The 20,179-nt window shown below is 43.5% G+C and overlaps 1 protein-coding gene across 1 annotated transcript in view; it reads left to right on the top strand.

Annotated features, from left to right (window-relative positions):
- LOC121193459 (immunoglobulin lambda-1 light chain-like) overlaps positions 1-20,179 on the top strand; it is a 63,194-nt gene that overhangs the window by 3,889 nt on the left and 39,126 nt on the right. The window lies entirely within an intron of this gene.

Below are 20,179 nucleotides of genomic sequence, written 5' to 3' on the forward strand. Positions count from 1 at the left end.
TTCTTTATTTGTGCTGGAGCTCCAAAGTGTTTTCACACTCCACAAAATCTTATATTGGAAGTTGATTCTTGATTCTCATCAGCTGCTGCTTCATCAATCATCAGGCTGCTTTTCTTTTCTCTCTCCTCAAATAAATTCACTTCTCCATGAAGGATTGTGGAGGATTTTCCTGCTCTGTTGACTTTTTCTTCAAACTTCCAGTGAATCAAAGTCAGTTTCAGTGATGAGCAGGATTCTTCACATTCACTGATCATTAAAAGTTCAGTGTTTTTAAATGGGATTTTCCTTTATGGGAAATGATGTTTCAAACCTTTCTGCTTTTAAATACAGTAAATTAATGCAGTTATGATAAATGTATTTGACATGAAATATTCATTTTAACAATAACAAACATATATATGTTGTATATATGTACAATATTACATTTAATAAATAGAAAAATGTTTTCATGCTCAATAATTGAGAGTGTGAGAAATATAATGATTAGACTGAATATAATACATCATGCAGGATGATATATAGATCTATGCTACCATGGTATATATTCAACTCATTAACAGTAAATATATTTTGTGTGAGGTTCAAACTGTATGAATGTAACTGCACTTTATATAATGGTGAATGAGTCTTTTTGTGAAAGTGAAATTAACAACGATCAGAAAAATATTTGAAATAAAGACAAACATGTTTTTATTAGATTTGATTTCTGATCATAATTCTTTATGTGACTGTAAATATTTATTGAACCAAAACATTTATTTAGTTTGATGAATAATTTATTTTACATTGTGTGAATAAACATTTAAATCAGGAGATTATGATCAATATATATTTATCTAAATCAAATGGATTTTAGTGTCAGTAAATAGAATTATTATAAATGTGAACTCTGAAATTGTAATGACGCCTCTGTGGGTATAAGAGAGAACAAATATACGTTCACACTTCTTTATATGTTGTTGTATTTATAACAGCAACACATCGGTTAATGTTCTTTGTATTTTTAATTAGTGGTGCATTGCTTTGCATGCACACTAGGTACCTCTATAGCAAAGCTATAGAGGTACCTAGTGTGCAATGCAAAGCATGCACACTCTTGTTAGTGGTGCATTGCTTTGCATGCACACTAGGTACCTCTATAGCAAAGCTATAGAGGTACCTAGTGTGCAATGCAAAGCATGCACACTCTTGTTCTCCCGGTTCTTCTTCTTTTTCTTCTTCTACTTCCTTCCCGATTTTCGGTTCGTAACTCGTCCCACACCGTTGAGCGCACATCAACAAATGATACATCAAAACGTGCGGCTCGATCTAACTCGCTATGCTATTATTTTGTTCTACAGAATATTCACGTTTCGCAAAGTTATTCGCAAAAAACTGCGAAAAATTTCCCATAGAGAATGAATGGGAAACGGTCAAAAAAGTCGCAAATTCTCCCCCTTTTTCAAACATCTACTGCTCTGGCATACTTTCACCTAGAAACACCATTCAAACTGTAAAATGTAGACACAAGTCTTGTGTGTTCGGGGTGTATTCAACTTTTTCATTAGTTGTGTAGTTTTTGAACTGTGAGCCCTAATTGATCAGCAGTGAATTTGGAAAAAATCAGGCTTTACAATGAGTGTGTATTGCGGAATGTTCCAGGCTAGAGTGGGAGGTTAGAGTGGAGAGGCTTTAAAAAAACTCTCTGAAATTTTTTCTTTACACGACGACTACGGCCACAAATTTTACTCTAGAGCAGTGAAATTCTCCAAAGTTTTAGCCACACTTGTCCTCTCTCTCACAATGTGTTTACTTTTTCTGTAGGATTTACAGTTTTTCTTTGGCGGGCCTTTTAGCGACAAGAGGAGCTCTCAACTGCTCCATTGACTCCAATGTTAATCGAGCAGAGGATTTTTGGAGAAAAGCAGAAAATCCCCTTTTTTGAAACTTGCTGTAAAATCCACATTTTAGACAGTAGGACCATAAAAAATAGATTCAGGTCTTCCTTAAAGTCTTGTCTCTTTGACGGTGCCGTTTGTTTAGCGATACCATGTTTTGTTTTTCCATGGATAGCAGTTGTTTGGCAGGCCCGATTCGGCCGAAAATGAGCTCGTCAGAGCACCTGTGAGCTGCCTCAGCGGCGGGAAAGCTCATCCCCATGGCAACCGTGACTGCAAGAGCTGTGGCTCTCTCTCTCCCTGTAATAACTCTATGTCTCTCTGTCTTTGTAATTAAAACTATAGCAGAACTATAGGGGTCAAAAGGGGCCTGTGCGTAGCACAGGCCCCTTTTGACAAAGACACAGACACACACACACATACACACAGTCAATATTTACAGAGGCACACAGACACACACATAATAGTCAATACTGGGTTGTGCGAAGCACAACCCAGTATTGACACAGACCCACTCAGGCACACACAGACACACACAAACACAGACACACACATAGACAGACACACACATAGACAGACTGACACACACAAAGCCAATATTGTGCGGTGCGCCAGCACAGACAAACACACACACACACACCCACAGTCAATATTGTGCGGTGCGGCAGCACCGCACAATATTGACAGAGGCACTCAAACACAAACACAAACACAAACACACACACACACACAGACTCACACACAGACTCATACACACACACACACACACAATAGTCAATACTGGGTTGCGCGAAGCACAACCCAGTATTGACACAGACCCACTCAGGCACACACAGACACACACAAACACAGACACACACATAGACAGACTGACACACACAAAGCCAATATTGTGCGGTGCACCAGCACCGCACAATATTGACAGAGGCACACAAACACAAACACAAACACACACACACACACAGACTCACACACAGACTCATACACACACACACACACACAATAGTCAATACTGGGTTGCGCGAAGCACAACCCAGTATTGACACAGACCCACTCAGGCACACACAGACACACACAAACACAGACACACACATAGACAGACTGACACACACAAAGCCAATATTGTGCGGTGCACCAGCACCGCACAATATTGACAGAGGCACACAAACACAAACACAAACACACACACACACACAGACTCACACACAGACTCATACACACACACACACACACAATAGTCAATACTGGGTTGTGCGAAGCACAACCCAGTATTGACACAGACCCACTCAGGCACACACAGACACACACAAACACAGACACACACATAGACAGACACACACATAGACAGACTGACACACACAAAGCCAATATTGTGCGGTGCGCCAGCACAGACAGACACACACACACGCACACACACATTCAGACACACACACACACAATAGTGTCAATACTGGGTTTTGCGAAGCACACAACATTACTAGCAGTGCAATGCACCACTCTCGCGATTTCCCAAAGGGAAATTGTCTAGTTAGTGGTGCATTGCTTTGCATGCACACTAGGCACCTCTATAGCACAGCTATAGAGGTACCTAGTGTGCAATGCAAAGCATGCACACTCTTGTTCTCCCGGTTCTTCTTCTTTTTCTTCTTCTACTTCCTTCCCGATTTTCGGTTCGTAACTCGTCCCACACCGTTGAGCGCACATCAACAAATGATACATCAAAACGTGCGGCTCGATCTAACTCGCTATGCTATTATTTTGTTCTACAGAATATTCACGTTTCGCAAAGTTATTCGCAAAAAACTGCGAAAAATTTCCCATAGAGAATGAATGGGAAACGGTCAAAAAAGTCGCAAATTCTCCCCCTTTTTCAAACATCTACTGCTCTGGCATACTTTCACCTAGAAACACCATTCAAACTGTAAAATGTAGACACAAGTCTCGTGTATTCGGGGTGTATTCAACTTTTTCATTAGTTGTGTAGTTTTTAAACTGTGAGCTCTAACTGATCATGAGTGATTTTGAAAAAATTCAGGGTTTTCAATGAGTGTGTATTGCGGAATGTTCCAGGCTAGAGTGGGAGGTTAGAGTGGAGAGGCTTTAAAAAAACTCTCTGAAATTTTTTCTTTACACGACGACTACGGCCACAAATTTTACTGTAGAGCAGTGAAATTCTCCAAAGTTGTAGCCACACTTGTGCTCTCTCTCACAATGTGTTTACTTTTTCTGTAGGATTTACAGTTTTTCTTTGGCATGCCTTTTAGCGACAAGAGGAGCTCTCAACTGCTCCATTGACTCCAATGTTAATCGAGCAGAGGATTTTTGGAGAAAAGCAGAAAATCCCCTTTTTTGAAACTTGCTGTAAAATCCACATTTTAGACAGTAGGACCATAAAAAATAGATTCAGGTCTTCCTTAAAGTCTTCTCTCTTTGACGGTGTCATTTGTTTAGCGATACCATGTTTTGTTTTTCCATGGATAGCAGTTGTTCGGCAGGCCCGATTCGGCCGAAAATGAGCTCGTCAGAGCACCTGTGAGCTGCCTCAGCGGCGGGAAAGCTCATCCCCATGGCAACCGTGACTGCAAGAGCTGTGGCTCTCTCTCTCCCTGTAACAACTCTATGTCTCTCTGTCTTTGTAATTAAAACTATAGCAGAACTATAGGAGTCAAAAGGGGGCTGTGCGTAGCACAGCCCCCTTTTGACAAAGACACAGACACACACACACATACACACAGTCAATATTGTGCGGTTCGCCAGCACCGCACAATATTGACAGAGGCACACAAACACAAACACACAGACTCACACACACACACACACAATAGTCAATACTGGGTTGTGCGAAGCACAACCCAGTATTGACACAGACCCACTCAGGCACACACAGACACACACACAGACACACACAGGACAGAGGCACACAAACACAGACACGCACAAACACACAATAGTCAATACTGGGTTGTGCAAAGCACAACCCAGTATTGACACAGACCCACTCAGGCACACACAGACACACACACACACACACAGTCAATATTGTGCGGTGCGGTAGCACCGCACAATATTGACAGAGGCACACAGGCACACACACACATACAGTATTGACACAGATCCACTCAGGCACACACAGACAAACACAAACACAGACACACACATAGATAGACTGACACACACAAAATCAATATTGTGCGGTGCGCCAGCACCGCACAATATTGACAGAGGCACACAGGACAGAGGCACTCAAACACAGACACACGCACAGACTCATATACACACACACACACACACACACAATAGTCAATACTGGGTTGTGCGAAGCACAACCCAGTATTGACACAGATCCACTCAGGCACACACAGACAAACACAAACACAGACACACACAGACACACACACACACACACACACAGTCAATATTGTGCAGTGCAGAAGCACCGCACAATATTGACAGAGGCACACAAACACATTCAGACACACACACACACAATAGTGTCAATACTGGGTTTTGCGAAGCACACAACATTACTAGCAGTGCAATGCACCACTCTCGCGATTTCCCAAAGGGAAATTGTCTAGTTAGTGGTGCATTGCTTTGCATGCACACTAGGCACCTCTATAGCAAAGCTATAGAGGTACCTAGTGTGCAATGCAAAGCATGCACACTATTGTTCTCCCGGTTTTTCTTCTTTTTCTTCTTCTTCCTTCCCAATTTTCGGTTCGCTACTCCTCCCACACCGTTGAGCGCATACTAACAAATGATACATCAAAACGTGCGGCTCGATCGGACTCGGTGTGCTTGTATTTTGTTCTCCAGAATATTCACGTTTCGCAAAGTTATTCGCAAAAAACTGCGAAAAATTTCCCATAGAGAATGAATGGGAAATTTTCCAAAAAGTCGCAAATTCTCCCCCTTTTTCAAACATCAACTGCTCTGGCATACTTTCACCTAGAAACACCATTCAAACTGTAAAATGTAGACACAAGTCTCGTGTATTCGGGGTGTATTCAACTTTTTCAAAAGTTGTGTAGTTTTTGAACTGTGAGCCCTAATTGATCAGCAGTGAATTTGGAAAAAATCAGGGTTTACAATGAGTGTGTATTGCGGAATGTTCCGGGCTAGAGTGGGAGGTTAGAGTGGAGAGGCTTTCAAAAAACTCTCTGAATTTTTTTCTTTACACGACGACTACGGCCACAAATTTCACTGTAGAGCAGTGAAATTCTCCAAAGTTGTAGCCACACTTGTCCTCTCTCTCACAATGTGTTCGTTTTTTCTGTAGGATTTACGGTTTTTCTTTGGCGTGCCTTTTAGCGGCAAGAGGAGCTCTCAACTGCTCCATTGACTCCAATGTTAATTGAGAAGAGGATTTTTGGAGAAAAGCAGAAAATCCCCCTTTTTAAAACTTGCTGTAAAATCCACATTTTAGACAGTAGGACCATAAAAAATAGATTCAGGTCTTCCTTAAAGCCTTCTCTCTTTGATGGGTCAGTTTGTTTAGCGATACCATGTTTTGTTTTTCCATGGATAGCAGTTGTTCGGCAGGCCCGATTCGGCCGAAAATGAGCTCGTCAGAGCACCTGTGAGCTGCCTCAGCGGAGGGAAAGCTCATCCCCATGGCAACCGTGACTGCAAGAGCTGTGGCTCTCTCTCTCCCTGTAATAACTCTATGTCTCTCTGTCTTTGTAATTAGAACTGTAGGAGAACTATAAGGGTTTTGACAAAGACACAGACACACTTACACACACACACAGTCCATATTGTGCGGTGCGGTAGCACCGCACAATATTGACAGAGGCACACAAACACAGACACACACACACACACAATAGTCAATACTGGGTTGTGCGAAGCACAACCCAGTATTGACTCAGACCCACTCAGGCACACACAGACAAACACACACACACACCCACAGTCAATATTGTGCGGTGCTCCCGCACAAGATTGACAGAGGAACACAAACACAGACACGCACACACACACACACACACAGACACACAGATACACACATACAGACACACACAGACACTCACTCATATAGATACACAGATATACTTATACAAGAATGCATTGGTATCAATACTAGCAGTGCAAAGACACACACAATATTATACTAGCGGTGCAATGCACCACTCTCGCGATTTCCCAAAGGGAAATTGTCTAGTTAGTGGTGCATTGCTTTGCATGCACACTAGGCACCTCTATAGCAAAGCTATAGAGGTACCTAGTGTGCAATGCAAAGCATGCACACTATTGTTCTCCCGGTTTTTTAGTGGTGCATTGCTATGCATGCACACTAGGCACCTCTATAGCAAAGCTATAGAGGTACCTAGTGTGCAATGCAAAGCAATGCACACTACTGTTCTCCCCGTTCATCTTTTTCTTCTTCTACTTCCTTCCCGATTTTCGGTTCGTAACTCGTCCCACACCGTTGAGCGCATACTAACAAATGATACATCAAAACGTGCGGCTCGATCTAACTCGCTATGCTTGTATTTTGTTCTACAGAATATTCACGTTTCGCAAAGTTATTCGCAAAAAACTGCGAAAAATTTCCCATAGAGAATGAATGGGAAATTTTCAAAAAAGTCGCAAATTCTCCCCCTTTTTCAAACATCTACTGCTCTGGCATACTTTCACCTAGAAACACCATTCAAACTGTAAAATGTAGACACAAGTCTCGTGTATTCAGGGTGTATTCAACTTTTTCCTAAGTTGTGTAGTTTTTAAACTGTGAGCTCCAACTGATCATGAGTGATTTTGGAAAAATTCAGGGTTTTCAATGAGTGTGTATTGCGGAATGTTCCAGGCTAGAGTGGGAGGTTAGAGTGGAGAGGCTTTAAAAAAACTCTCAGAAATTTTTTGTTTACACGACGACTACGGCCACAAATTTTACTCTAGAGCAGTGAAATTCTCAAAAGTTGTAGCCACACTTGTCCTCTCTCTCACAATGTGTTCATTTTTTCTGTAGGATTTACGGTTTTTCTTTGGCGTGCCTTTTAGTGACAAGAGGAGCTCTCAACTGCTCCATTGACTCCAATGTTAATTGAGCAGAGGATTTTTGGAGAAAAGCAGAAAATCCCCCTTTTTGAAACTTGCTGTAAAATCCCCATTTTAGACAGTAGGACCATAAAAAATAGATTCAGGTCTTCCTTAAAGTCTTCTCTCTTTGACGGTGCCGTTTGTTTAGCCATACCATGTTTTGTTTTTCCATGGATAGCAGTTGTTCGGCAGGCCCGATTCGGCCGAAAATGAGCTCGTCAGAGCACCTGTGAGCTGCCTCAGCGGCGGGAAAGCTCATCCCCATGGCAACCGTGACTGCAAGAGCTGTGGCTCTCTCTCTCCCTGTAACAACTCTATGTCTCTCTGTCTTTGTAATTAAAACTATAGCAGAACTATAGGGGTCAAAAGGGGGCTGTGCGTAGCACAGCCCCCTTTTGACACAGACACAGATATAGACAGACTGACACACACAAAGTCAATATTGTGCGGTGCGCCAGCACCGCACAATATTGACAGAGGCACACAAACACAAACACAAACACACACACACACACACAATAGTCAATACTGGGTTGTGCGAAGCACAACCCAGTATTGACACAGACCCACTCAGGCACACACAGACACACACAAACACAGACACACACATAGACAGACTGACACATACAAAGCCAATATTGTGCGGTGCGCCAGCACCGCACAATATTGACAGAGGCACTCAAACACAGACATACGCACAGACTCATACACACACACACACACACACAATAGTCAATACTGGGTTGTGCGAAGCACAACCCAGTATTGACACAGACCCACTCAGGCACACACAGACAAACACAAACACAGACACACACAGACAGACAGACACACACACACGCACACACACATTCAGACACACACACACACACAATAGTGTCAATACTGGGTTTTGCGAAGCACACAACATTACTAGCAGTGCAATGCACCACTCTCGCGATTTCCCAAAGGGAAATTGTCTAGTTAGTGGTGCATTGCTATGCATGCACACTAGGCACCTCTATAGCAAAGCTATAGAGGTACCTAGTGTGCAATGCAAAGCAATGCACACTACTGTTATTCTCTGCTTTTTTCTTCTTCTTCTTCCTTCCCGATTTTCGGTTCGTAACTCGTCCCACACCGTTGAGCGCACATCAACAAATGATACATCAAAACGTGCGGCTCGATCGGACTCGGTGTGCTTGTATTTTGTTCTCCAGAATATTCACGTTTCGCGAAGAAATTCGCGAAAAACCGGCCGAAATTTTCCCATAGAGAATGGCTGGGAAATTTTCAAAAAAGTCGCAAATTCTCCCCTTTTTCAAACAGTATCTCCTCTGGCATACTTTCACCTAGAAACACCATTCAAACTGTAAAATGTAGACACAAGTCTCGTGTATTCGGGGTGTATTCAACTTTTTCAAAAGTTGTGTAGTTTTTGAACTGTGAGCTCCAACTGATCATGAGTGATTTTGAAAAAATTCAGGGTTTTCAATGAGTGTGTATTGCGGAATGTTCCAGGCTAGAGTGGGAGGTTAGAGTGGAGAGGCTTTAAAAAAACTCTCTGAAATTTTTTCTTTACACGACGACTACGGCCACAAATTTTACTCTAGAGCAGTGAAATTCTCCAGAGTTGTAGCCACACTTGTCCTCTCTCTCACAATGTGTTTACTTTTTCTGTAGGATTTACGGTTTCTCTTTGGCGTGCCTTTTAGCGACAAGAGGAGGTCTCAACTGCTCCATTGACTCCAATGTTAATCGAGCAGAGGATTTTTGGAGAAAAGCAGAAAGTCCCCTTTTTTGAAACTTGCTGTAAAATCCACATTTTAGACAGTAGGACCATAAAAAATAGATTCAGGTCTTCCTTAAAGTCTTGTCTCTTTGACAGTGCCGTTTGTTTAGCGATACCACGTTTTGTTTTTCCATGGATAGCAGTTGTTCGGCAGGCCCGATTCGGCCGAAAATGAGCTCGTCAGAGCACCTGTGAGCTGCCTCAGCGGCGGGAAAGCTCATCCCCATGGCAACCGTGACTGCAAGAGCTGTGGCTCTCTCTCTCCCTGTAACAACTCTATGTCTCTCTGTCTTTGTAATTATATAAACTATAAACTATAGCAGAACTATAGGAGACAAAGACACAGACACACACACACATACACACAGTCAATATTGTGCGGTGCGCCAGCACCGCACAATATTGACAGAGGCACACACACACAGACTCACACACACACACAATAGTCAATACTGGGTTGTGCGAAGCACAACCCAGTATTGACACAGACCCACTCAGGCACACACAGACACAGACACACACAAACACAGACACACACATAGATAGACTGACACACACAAAGTAAATGTTGTGCGGTGCGCCAGCACCGCACAATATTGACAGAGGCACACAGGACAGAGGCACTCTAACACAGACACACGCACAGACTCATACACACACACACACACACACAATAGTCAATACTGGGTTGTGCGAAGCACAACCCAGTATTGACACAGACCCACTCAGGCACACACAGACAAACACAAACACAGACACACACAGACAGACAGACACACACACACGCACACACACATTCAGACACACACACACACAATAGTGTCAATACTGGGTTTTGCGAAGCACACAACATTACTAGCAGTGCAATGCACCACTCTCGCGATTTCCCAAAGGGAAATTGTCTAGTTAGTGGTGCATTGCTATGCATGCACACTAGGCACCTCTATAGCAAAGCTATAGAGGTACCTAGTGTGCAATGCAAAGCAATGCACACTACTGTTCTTCCCGTTTTTCTTCTTCTTCTTCCGTGTCGACTTTCGGTTCGTAACTCGTCCCACACCGTTGAACGCACATCAACAAATGATACATCAAAACGTGCGGCTCGATCGGACTCGGTGTGCTTGTATTTTGTTCTCCAGAATATTCACGTTTCGCGAAGAAATTTGCGAAAAACCGGCCGAAATTTTCCCATAGAGAATGGCTGGGAAATTTTCAAAAAAGTCGCAAATTCTCCCCTTTTTCAAACAGTATCTCCTCTGGCATACTTTCACCTAGAAACACCATTCAAACTGTAAAATGTAGACACAAGTCTCGTGTATTCGGGGTGTATTCAACTTTTTCAAAAGTTGTGTAGTTTTTGAACTGTGAGCTCCAACTGATCATGAGTGATTTTGAAAAAATTCAGGCTTTTCAATGATTGTGTATTGCGGAATGTTACAGGCTAGAGTGGGAGGTTAGAGTGGAGAGGCTTTAAAAAAACTCTCTGAAATTTTTTCTTTACACGACGACTACGGCCACAAATTTTACTCTAGAGCAGTGAAATTCTCCAGAGTTGTAGCCACACTTGTCCTCTCTCTCACAATGTGTTCATTTTTTCTGTAGGATTTACGGTTTCTCTTTGGCGTGCCTTTTAGCGACAAGAGGAGCTCTCAACTGCTCCATTGACTCCAATGTTAATCGAGCAGAGGATTTTTGGAGAAAAGCAGAAAATCCCCTTTTTTGAAACTTGCTGTAAAATCCACATTTTAGACAGTAGGACCATAAAAAATAGATTCAGGTCTTCCTTAAAGTCTTGTCTCTTTGACGGTGCCGTTTGTTTAGCGATACCATGTTTTGTTTTTCCATGGATAGCAGTTGTTCGGCAGGCCCGATTCGGCCGAAAATGAGCTCGTCAGAGCACCTGTGAGCTGCCTCAGCGGCGGGAAAGCTCATCCCCATGGCAACCGTGACTGCAAGAGCTGTGGCTCTCTCTCTCCCTGTAACAACTCTATGTCTCTCTGTCTTTGTAATTAGAACTATAGCAGAACTATAGGGGTCAAAAGGGGGCTGTGCGTAGCACAGCCCCCTTTTGACACAGACACACACACATAGACAGACTGATACAGACAAAGTCAATGTGCGGTGCGCTAGCACCGCACAATATTGACAGAGGCACACAAACACAAACACACACACACACACACAGACTCATACACACACACACACACACACAAAAGTCAATACTGGGTTGTGCGAAGCACAACCCAGTATTGACACAGACCCACTCAGGCACACACAGACACAAACAAACACAGACACACACATAGACAGACTGACACACACAAAGTCAATATTGTGCGGTGCGCCAGCACCGCACAATATTGACAGAGGCACACAGGAAAGAGGCACTCAAACACAGACACACGCACAGACTCATACACACACACACACAATAGTCAATACTGGGTTGTGCGAAGCACAACCCAGTATTGACACAGACCCACTCAGGCACACACAGACAAACACAAACACAGACACACACACACACAGAGGCACACAGAGGCACACAGACACACACACACAATAGTCAATACTGGGTTGTGCGAAGCACAACCCAGTATTGACACAGACCCACTCAGGCACACACACACAGACACACACAAACACAGACACACACAGACAGACTGACACACACACACACACACACACACACAGTCAATATTGTGCGGTGCAGCACCACCGCACAATATTGACAGAGGCACACAAACACATTCAGACACAAACACACACACACACACACAATAGTGTCAATACTGGGTTTTGCGAAGCACACAACATTACTAGCAGTGCAATGCACCACTCTCGCGATTTCCCAAAGGGAAATTGTCTAGTGTTTACTTTCAAATGCTCAGTTTTCTTCCTTCCCAATTTTCGGTTCGCTACTCCTCCCACACCGTTGAGCGCATACCAACAAATGATATATCAAAACGTGCGGCTCGGTCGGACTCGGTGTGCTTGTATTTTGTTCTACAGAATATTCACGTTTCGCAAAGTTATTCGCAAGAAACGGGCGGAAATTTTCCCATAGAGAATTAATGGGACAAGCTCAAAAAAGTCCCAATTTCCCCCCTTTTTCAAACATCGACTGCTCTGGTATGCCTTCATCTTGAAACACCATTCAAACTGTAAAATGTAGACACAAGCCTTGTGTATTCGGGGTGTATTCAACTTTTTCATAAGTTGTGTAGTTTTTGAACTGTGAGCCCCAACTGGTCAGCAGTGAATTTGGAAAAAATCAGGGTTTACAATGAGTGTGTATTGCGGAATGTTCCAGGCTAGAGTGAGAGGTTAGAGTGGAGAGGCTTTAAAAAAAATTCTCTGAAATTTTTTCTTTACACTACAACTACGGCCACAAATGTTACTCTACAGCAGTGAAATTCTCCAAGGTTGTAGCCACACTTGTCCTCTTTCTCACAATGTGTTCACTTTTTCTGTAGGATTTACGGTTTATCTTTGGTGTGCCTTTTAGCCACAAGAGGAGCTCTCAACTGCTCCATTGACTCCAATGTTAATCGAGCACAGGATTTCTGGAGAAAAGCAGAAACCCCCTTTTTTAAAACTCAATGACCTCGTCAGAGCACACACACACACAGCACAACCCAGTATTGACTCAGACCCACTCAGGCACACACAGACAAACACACACACACACATACACACAGTCAATATTGTGCGGTGCGACAGCACACACACACACACACAGAATAGTCAATACTGGGTTGTGCGAAGCACAACCCAGTATTGACAGAGGAACACAGGACAGAGGCACACAAACACAGACACGCACAAACACACAATAGTCAATACTGGGTTGTGCGAAGCACAACCCAGTATTGACACAGACCCACTCAGGCACACACACACACACACAAACACAGACACACACATAGACAGACTGACACACACAAAGCCAATATTGTGCGGTGCGCCAGCACCGCACAATATTGACAGAGGCACTCAAACACAGACACACGCACAGACTCATACACACGCACAGACTCATACACACACACACACACACACACACACACACACACACACACACACACACACAATAGTCAATACTGGGTTGTGCAAAGCACAACCCAGTATTGACACAGACCCACTCAGGCACACACAGACAAACACAAACACAGACACACACAAACACAGACACACACAGACAGACAGACACACACACGCACAAACACATTCAGACACACACACACACAATAGTGTCAATACTGGGTTTTGCGAAGCACACAACATTACTAGCAGTGCAATGCACCACTCTCGCGATTTCCCAAAGGGAAATTGTCTAGTGTTTACTTTCAAATGCTCAGTTTTCTTCCTTCCCAATTTTCGGTTCGCTACTCCTCCCACACCGTTGAGCGCATACCAACAAATGATATATCAAAACGTGCGGCTCGGTCGGACTCGGTGTGCTTGTATTTTGTTCTACAGAATATTCACGTTTCGCAAAGTTATTCGCAAGAAACGGGCCGAAATTTTCCCATAGAGAATGAATGGGACAAGCTCAAAAAATTCCCAATTTCCCCCCTTTTTCAAACATCGACTGCTCTGGTATGCCTTCATCTAGAAACACCATTCAAACTGTAAAATGTAGACACAAGCCTTGTGTATTCGGGGTGTATTCAACTTTTTCCTAAGTTGTGTAGTTTTTGAACTGTGAGCCCCAACTGGTCAGCAGTGAATTTGGAAAAAATCAGGGTTTACAATGAGTGTGTATTGCGGAATGTTCCAGGCTAGAGTGAGAGGTTAGAGTGGAGAGGCTTTAAAAAAAATTCTCTGAAATTTTTTCTTTACACTACAACTACGGCCACAAATGTTACTCTACAGCAGTGAAATTCTCCAAGGTTGTAGCCACACTTGTCCTCTTTCTCACAATGTGTTCACTTTTTCTGTAGGATTTACGGTTTATCTTTGGTGTGCCTTTTAGCCACAAGAGGAGCTCTCAACTGCTCCATTGACTCCAATGTTAATCGAGCACAGGATTTCTGGAGAAAAGCAGAAACCCCCTTTTTTAAAACTCAATGACCTCGTCAGAGCACACACACACACAGCACAACCCAGTATTGACAGAGGAACACAGGACAGAGGCACACAAACACAGACACGCACAAACACACAATAGTCAATACTGGGTTGTGCGAAGCACAACCCAGTATTGACACAGACCCACTCAGGCACACACACACACACACAAACACAGACACACACATAGACAGACTGACACACACAAAGCCAATATTGTGCGGTGCGCCAGCACCGCACAATATTGACAGAGGCACTCAAACACAGACACACGCACAGACTCATACACACACACACACACACACACACACACACACACACACACACACACAATAGTCAATACTGGGTTGTGCGAAGCACAACCCAGTATTGACACAGACCCACTCAGGCACACACAGACAAACACAAACACAGACACACACAAACACAGACACACACAGACAGACAGACACACACACGCACACACACATTCAGACACACACACACACAATAGTGTCAATACTGGGTTTTGCGAAGCACACAACATTACTAGCAGTGCAATGCACCACTCTCGCGATTTCCCAAAGGGAAATTGTCTAGTTCTCCCGGTTCTTCTTCTTTTTCTTCTTCTACTTCCTTCCCGATTTTCGGTTCGTAACTCGTCCCACACCGTTGAGCGCACATCAACAAATGATACATCAAAACGTGCGGCTCGATCTAACTCGCTATGCTATTATTTTGTTCTACAGAATATTCACGTTTCGCAAAGTTATTCGCAAAAAACTGCGAAAAATTTCCCATAGAGAATGAATGGGAAACGGTCAAAAAAGTCGCAAATTCTCCCCCTTTTTCAAACATCTACTGCTCTGGCATACTTTCACCTAGAAACACCATTCAAACTGTAAAATGTAGACACAAGTCTTGTGTGTTCGGGGTGTATTCAACTTTTTCATTAGTTGTGTAGTTTTTGAACTGTGAGCCCTAATTGATCAGCAGTGAATTTGGAAAAAATCAGGCTTTACAATGAGTGTGTATTGCGGAATGTTCCAGGCTAGAGTGGGAGGTTAGAGTGGAGAGGCTTTAAAAAAACTCTCTGAAATTTTTTCTTTACACGACGACTACGGCCACAAATTTTACTCTAGAGCAGTGAAATTCTCCAAAGTTTTAGCCACACTTGTCCTCTCTCTCACAATGTGTTTACTTTTTCTGTAGGATTTACAGTTTTTCTTTGGCGGGCCTTTTAGCGACAAGAGGAGCTCTCAACTGCTCCATTGACTCCAATGTTAATCGAGCAGAGGATTTTTGGAGAAAAGCAGAAAATCCCCTTTTTTGAAACTTGCTGTAAAATCCACATTTTAGACAGTAGGACCATAAAAAATAGATTCAGGTCTTCCTTAAAGTCTTGTCTCTTTGACGGTGCCGTTTGTTTAGCGATACCATGTTTTGTTTTTCCATGGATAGCAGTTGTTTGGCAGGCCCGATTCGGCCGAAAATGAGCTCGTCAGAGCACCTGTGAGCTGCCTCAGCGGCGGGAAAGCTCATCCCCATGGCAACCGTGACTGCAAGAGCTGTGGCTCTCTCTCTCCCTGTAATAACTCTATGTCTCTCTGTCTTTGTAATTAAAACTATAGCAGAACTATAGGGGTCAAAAGGGGCCTGTGCGTAGCACAGGCCCCTTTTGACAAAGACACAGACACACACACACATACACACAGTCAATATTTACAGAGGCACACAGACACACACATAATAGTCAATACTGGGTTGTGCGAAGCACAACCCAGTATTGACACAGACCCACTCAGGCACACACAGACACACACAAACACAGACACACACATAGACAGACACACACATAGACAGACTGACACACACAAAGCCAATATTGTGCGGTGCGCCAGCACAGACAAACACACACACACACACCCACAGTCAATATTGTGCGGTGCGGCAGCACCGCACAATATTGACAGAGGCACTCAAACACAAACACAAACACAAACACACACACACACACAGACTCACACACAGACTCATACACACACACACACACACAATAGTCAATACTGGGTTGCGCGAAGCACAACCCAGTATTGACACAGACCCACTCAGGCACACACAGACACACACAAACACAGACACACACATAGACAGACTGACACACACAAAGCCAATATTGTGCGGTGCACCAGCACCGCACAATATTGACAGAGGCACACAAACACAAACACAAACACACACACACACACAGACTCACACACAGACTCATACACACACACACACACACAATAGTCAATACTGGGTTGCGCGAAGCACAACCCAGTATTGACACAGACCCACTCAGGCACACACAGACACACACAAACACAGACACACACATAGACAGACTGACACACACAAAGCCAATATTGTGCGGTGCACCAGCACCGCACAATATTGACAGAGGCACACAAACACAAACACAAACACACACACACACACAGACTCACACACAGACTCATACACACACACACACACACAATAGTCAATACTGGGTTGTGCGAAGCACAACCCAGTATTGACACAGACCCACTCAGGCACACACAGACACACACAAACACAGACACACACATAGACAGACACACACATAGACAGACTGACACACACAAAGCCAATATTGTGCGGTGCGCCAGCACAGACAGACACACACACACGCACACACACATTCAGACACACACACACACAATAGTGTCAATACTGGGTTTTGCGAAGCACACAACATTACTAGCAGTGCAATGCACCACTCTCGCGATTTCCCAAAGGGAAATTGTCTAGTCTTCTTTTTCTTCTTCTTCCTTCCCAATTTTCGGTTCGCTACTCCTCCCACACCGTTGAGCGCATACTAACAAATGATACATCAAAACGTGCGGCTCGATCGGACTCGGTGTGCTTGTATTTTGTTCTCCAGAATATTCACGTTTCGCAAAGTTATTCGCAAAAAACTGCGAAAAATTTCCCATAGAGAATGAATGGGAAATTTTCCAAAAAGTCGCAAATTCTCCCCCTTTTTCAAACATCAACTGCTCTGGCATACTTTCACCTAGAAACACCATTCAAACTGTAAAATGTAGACACAAGTCTCGTGTATTCGGGGTGTATTCAACTTTTTCAAAAGTTGTGTAGTTTTTGAACTGTGAGCCCTAATTGATCAGCAGTGAATTTGGAAAAAATCAGGGTTTACAATGAGTGTGTATTGCGGAATGTTCCGGGCTAGAGTGGGAGGTTAGAGTGGAGAGGCTTTCAAAAAACTCTCTGAATTTTTTTCTTTACACGACGACTACGGCCACAAATTTCACTGTAGAGCAGTGAAATTCTCCAAAGTTGTAGCCACACTTGTCCTCTCTCTCACAATGTGTTCGTTTTTTCTGTAGGATTTACGGTTTTTCTTTGGCGTGCCTTTTAGCGGCAAGAGGAGCTCTCAACTGCTCCATTGACTCCAATGTTAATTGAGAAGAGGATTTTTGGAGAAAAGCAGAAAATCCCCCTTTTTAAAACTTGCTGTAAAATCCACATTTTAGACAGTAGGACCATAAAAAATAGATTCAGGTCTTCCTTAAAGCCTTCTCTCTTTGATGGGTCAGTTTGTTTAGCGATACCATGTTTTGTTTTTCCATGGATAGCAGTTGTTCGGCAGGCCCGATTCGGCCGAAAATGAGCTCGTCAGAGCACCTGTGAGCTGCCTCAGCGGAGGGAAAGCTCATCCCCATGGCAACCGTGACTGCAAGAGCTGTGGCTCTCTCTCTCCCTGTAACAACTCTATGTCTCTCTGTCTTTGTAATTAAAACTATAGCAGAACTATAGGGGTCAAAAGGGGGCTGTGCGTAGCACAGCCCCCTTTTGACAAAGACACAGACACACACACACATACACACAGTCAATATTGTGCGGTGCGGTAGCACCGCACAATATTTACAGAGGCACACAGACACACACAACCCAGTATTGACTCAGACCCACTCAGCCACACACAGACAAACACACAGACCCACTCAGGCACACATAGACAGACTGACACACACAAAGTCAATATTGACAGAGGCTCACAAACACAAACACACACACACACACACACACAGACACACACATAGAAAGACTGACACACACAAAGTCAATATTGTGCGGTGCGCCAGCACCGCACAATATTGACAGAGGCACTCAAACACAGACACACGCACAGACTCATACACACACACACACACACACACACACAATAGTCAATACTGGGTTGTGCGAAGCACAACCCAGTATTGACACAGACCCACTCAGGCACACACAGACAAACACAAACACAGACACACACAGACAGACACACACACACACACGCACACACACATTCAGACACACACACACACAATAGTGTCAATACTGGGTTTTGCGAAGCACACAACATTACTAGCGATGCAATGCACCACTCTCGCGATTTCCCAAAGGGAAATTGTCTAGTTAGTGGTGCATTGCTATGCATGCACACTAGGCACCTCTATAGCAAAGCTATAGAGGTACCTAGTGTGCAATGCAAAGCAATGCACACTACTGTTCTTCCCGTTTTTCTTCTTCTTCTTCCGTGTCGACTTTCGGTTCGTAACTCGTCCCACACCGTTGAACGCACATCAACAAATGATACATCAAAACGTGCGGCTCGATCGGACTCGGTGTGCTTGTATTTTGTTCTCCAGAATATTCACGTTTCGCGAAGAAATTCGCGAAAAACCGGCCGAAATTTTCCCATAGAGAATGGCTGGGAAATTTTCAAAAAAGTCGCAAATTCTCCCCTTTTTCAAACAGTATCTCCTCTGGCATACTTTCACCTAGAAACACCATTCAAACTGTAAAATGTAGACACAAGTCTCGTGTATTCGGGGTGTATTCAACTTTTTCAAAAGTTGTGTAGTTTTTGAACTGTGAGCTCCAACTGATCATGAGTGATTTAGAAAAAATTCAGGCTTTTCAATGATTGTGTATTGCGGAATGTTCCAGGCTAGAGTGGGAGGTTAGAGTGGAGAGGCTTTAAAAAAACTCTCTGAAATTTTTTCTTTACACGACGACTACGGCCACAAATTTTACTCTAGAGCAGTGAAATTCTCCAGAGTTGTAGCCACACTTGTCCTCTCTCTCACAATGTGTTTACTTTTTCTGTAGGATTTACGGTTTCTCTTTGGCGTGCCTTTTAGCGACAAGAGGAGCTCTCAACTGCTCCATTGACTCCAATGTTAATCGAGCAGAGGATTTTTGGAGAAAAGCAGAAAATCCCCTTTTTTGAAACTTGCTGTAAAATCCACATTTTAGACAGTAGGACCATAAAAAATAGATTCAGGTCTTCCTTAAAGTCTTGTCTCTTTGACGGTGCCGTTTGTTTAGCGATACCATGTTTTGTTTTTCCATGGATAGCAGTTGTTCG

The sequence above is a fragment of the Toxotes jaculatrix genome, chromosome 14 (genome assembly GCF_017976425.1).
Source record: "Toxotes jaculatrix isolate fToxJac2 chromosome 14, fToxJac2.pri, whole genome shotgun sequence".
In the NCBI taxonomy this organism is placed as follows: domain Eukaryota; kingdom Metazoa; phylum Chordata; class Actinopteri; family Toxotidae; genus Toxotes; species Toxotes jaculatrix.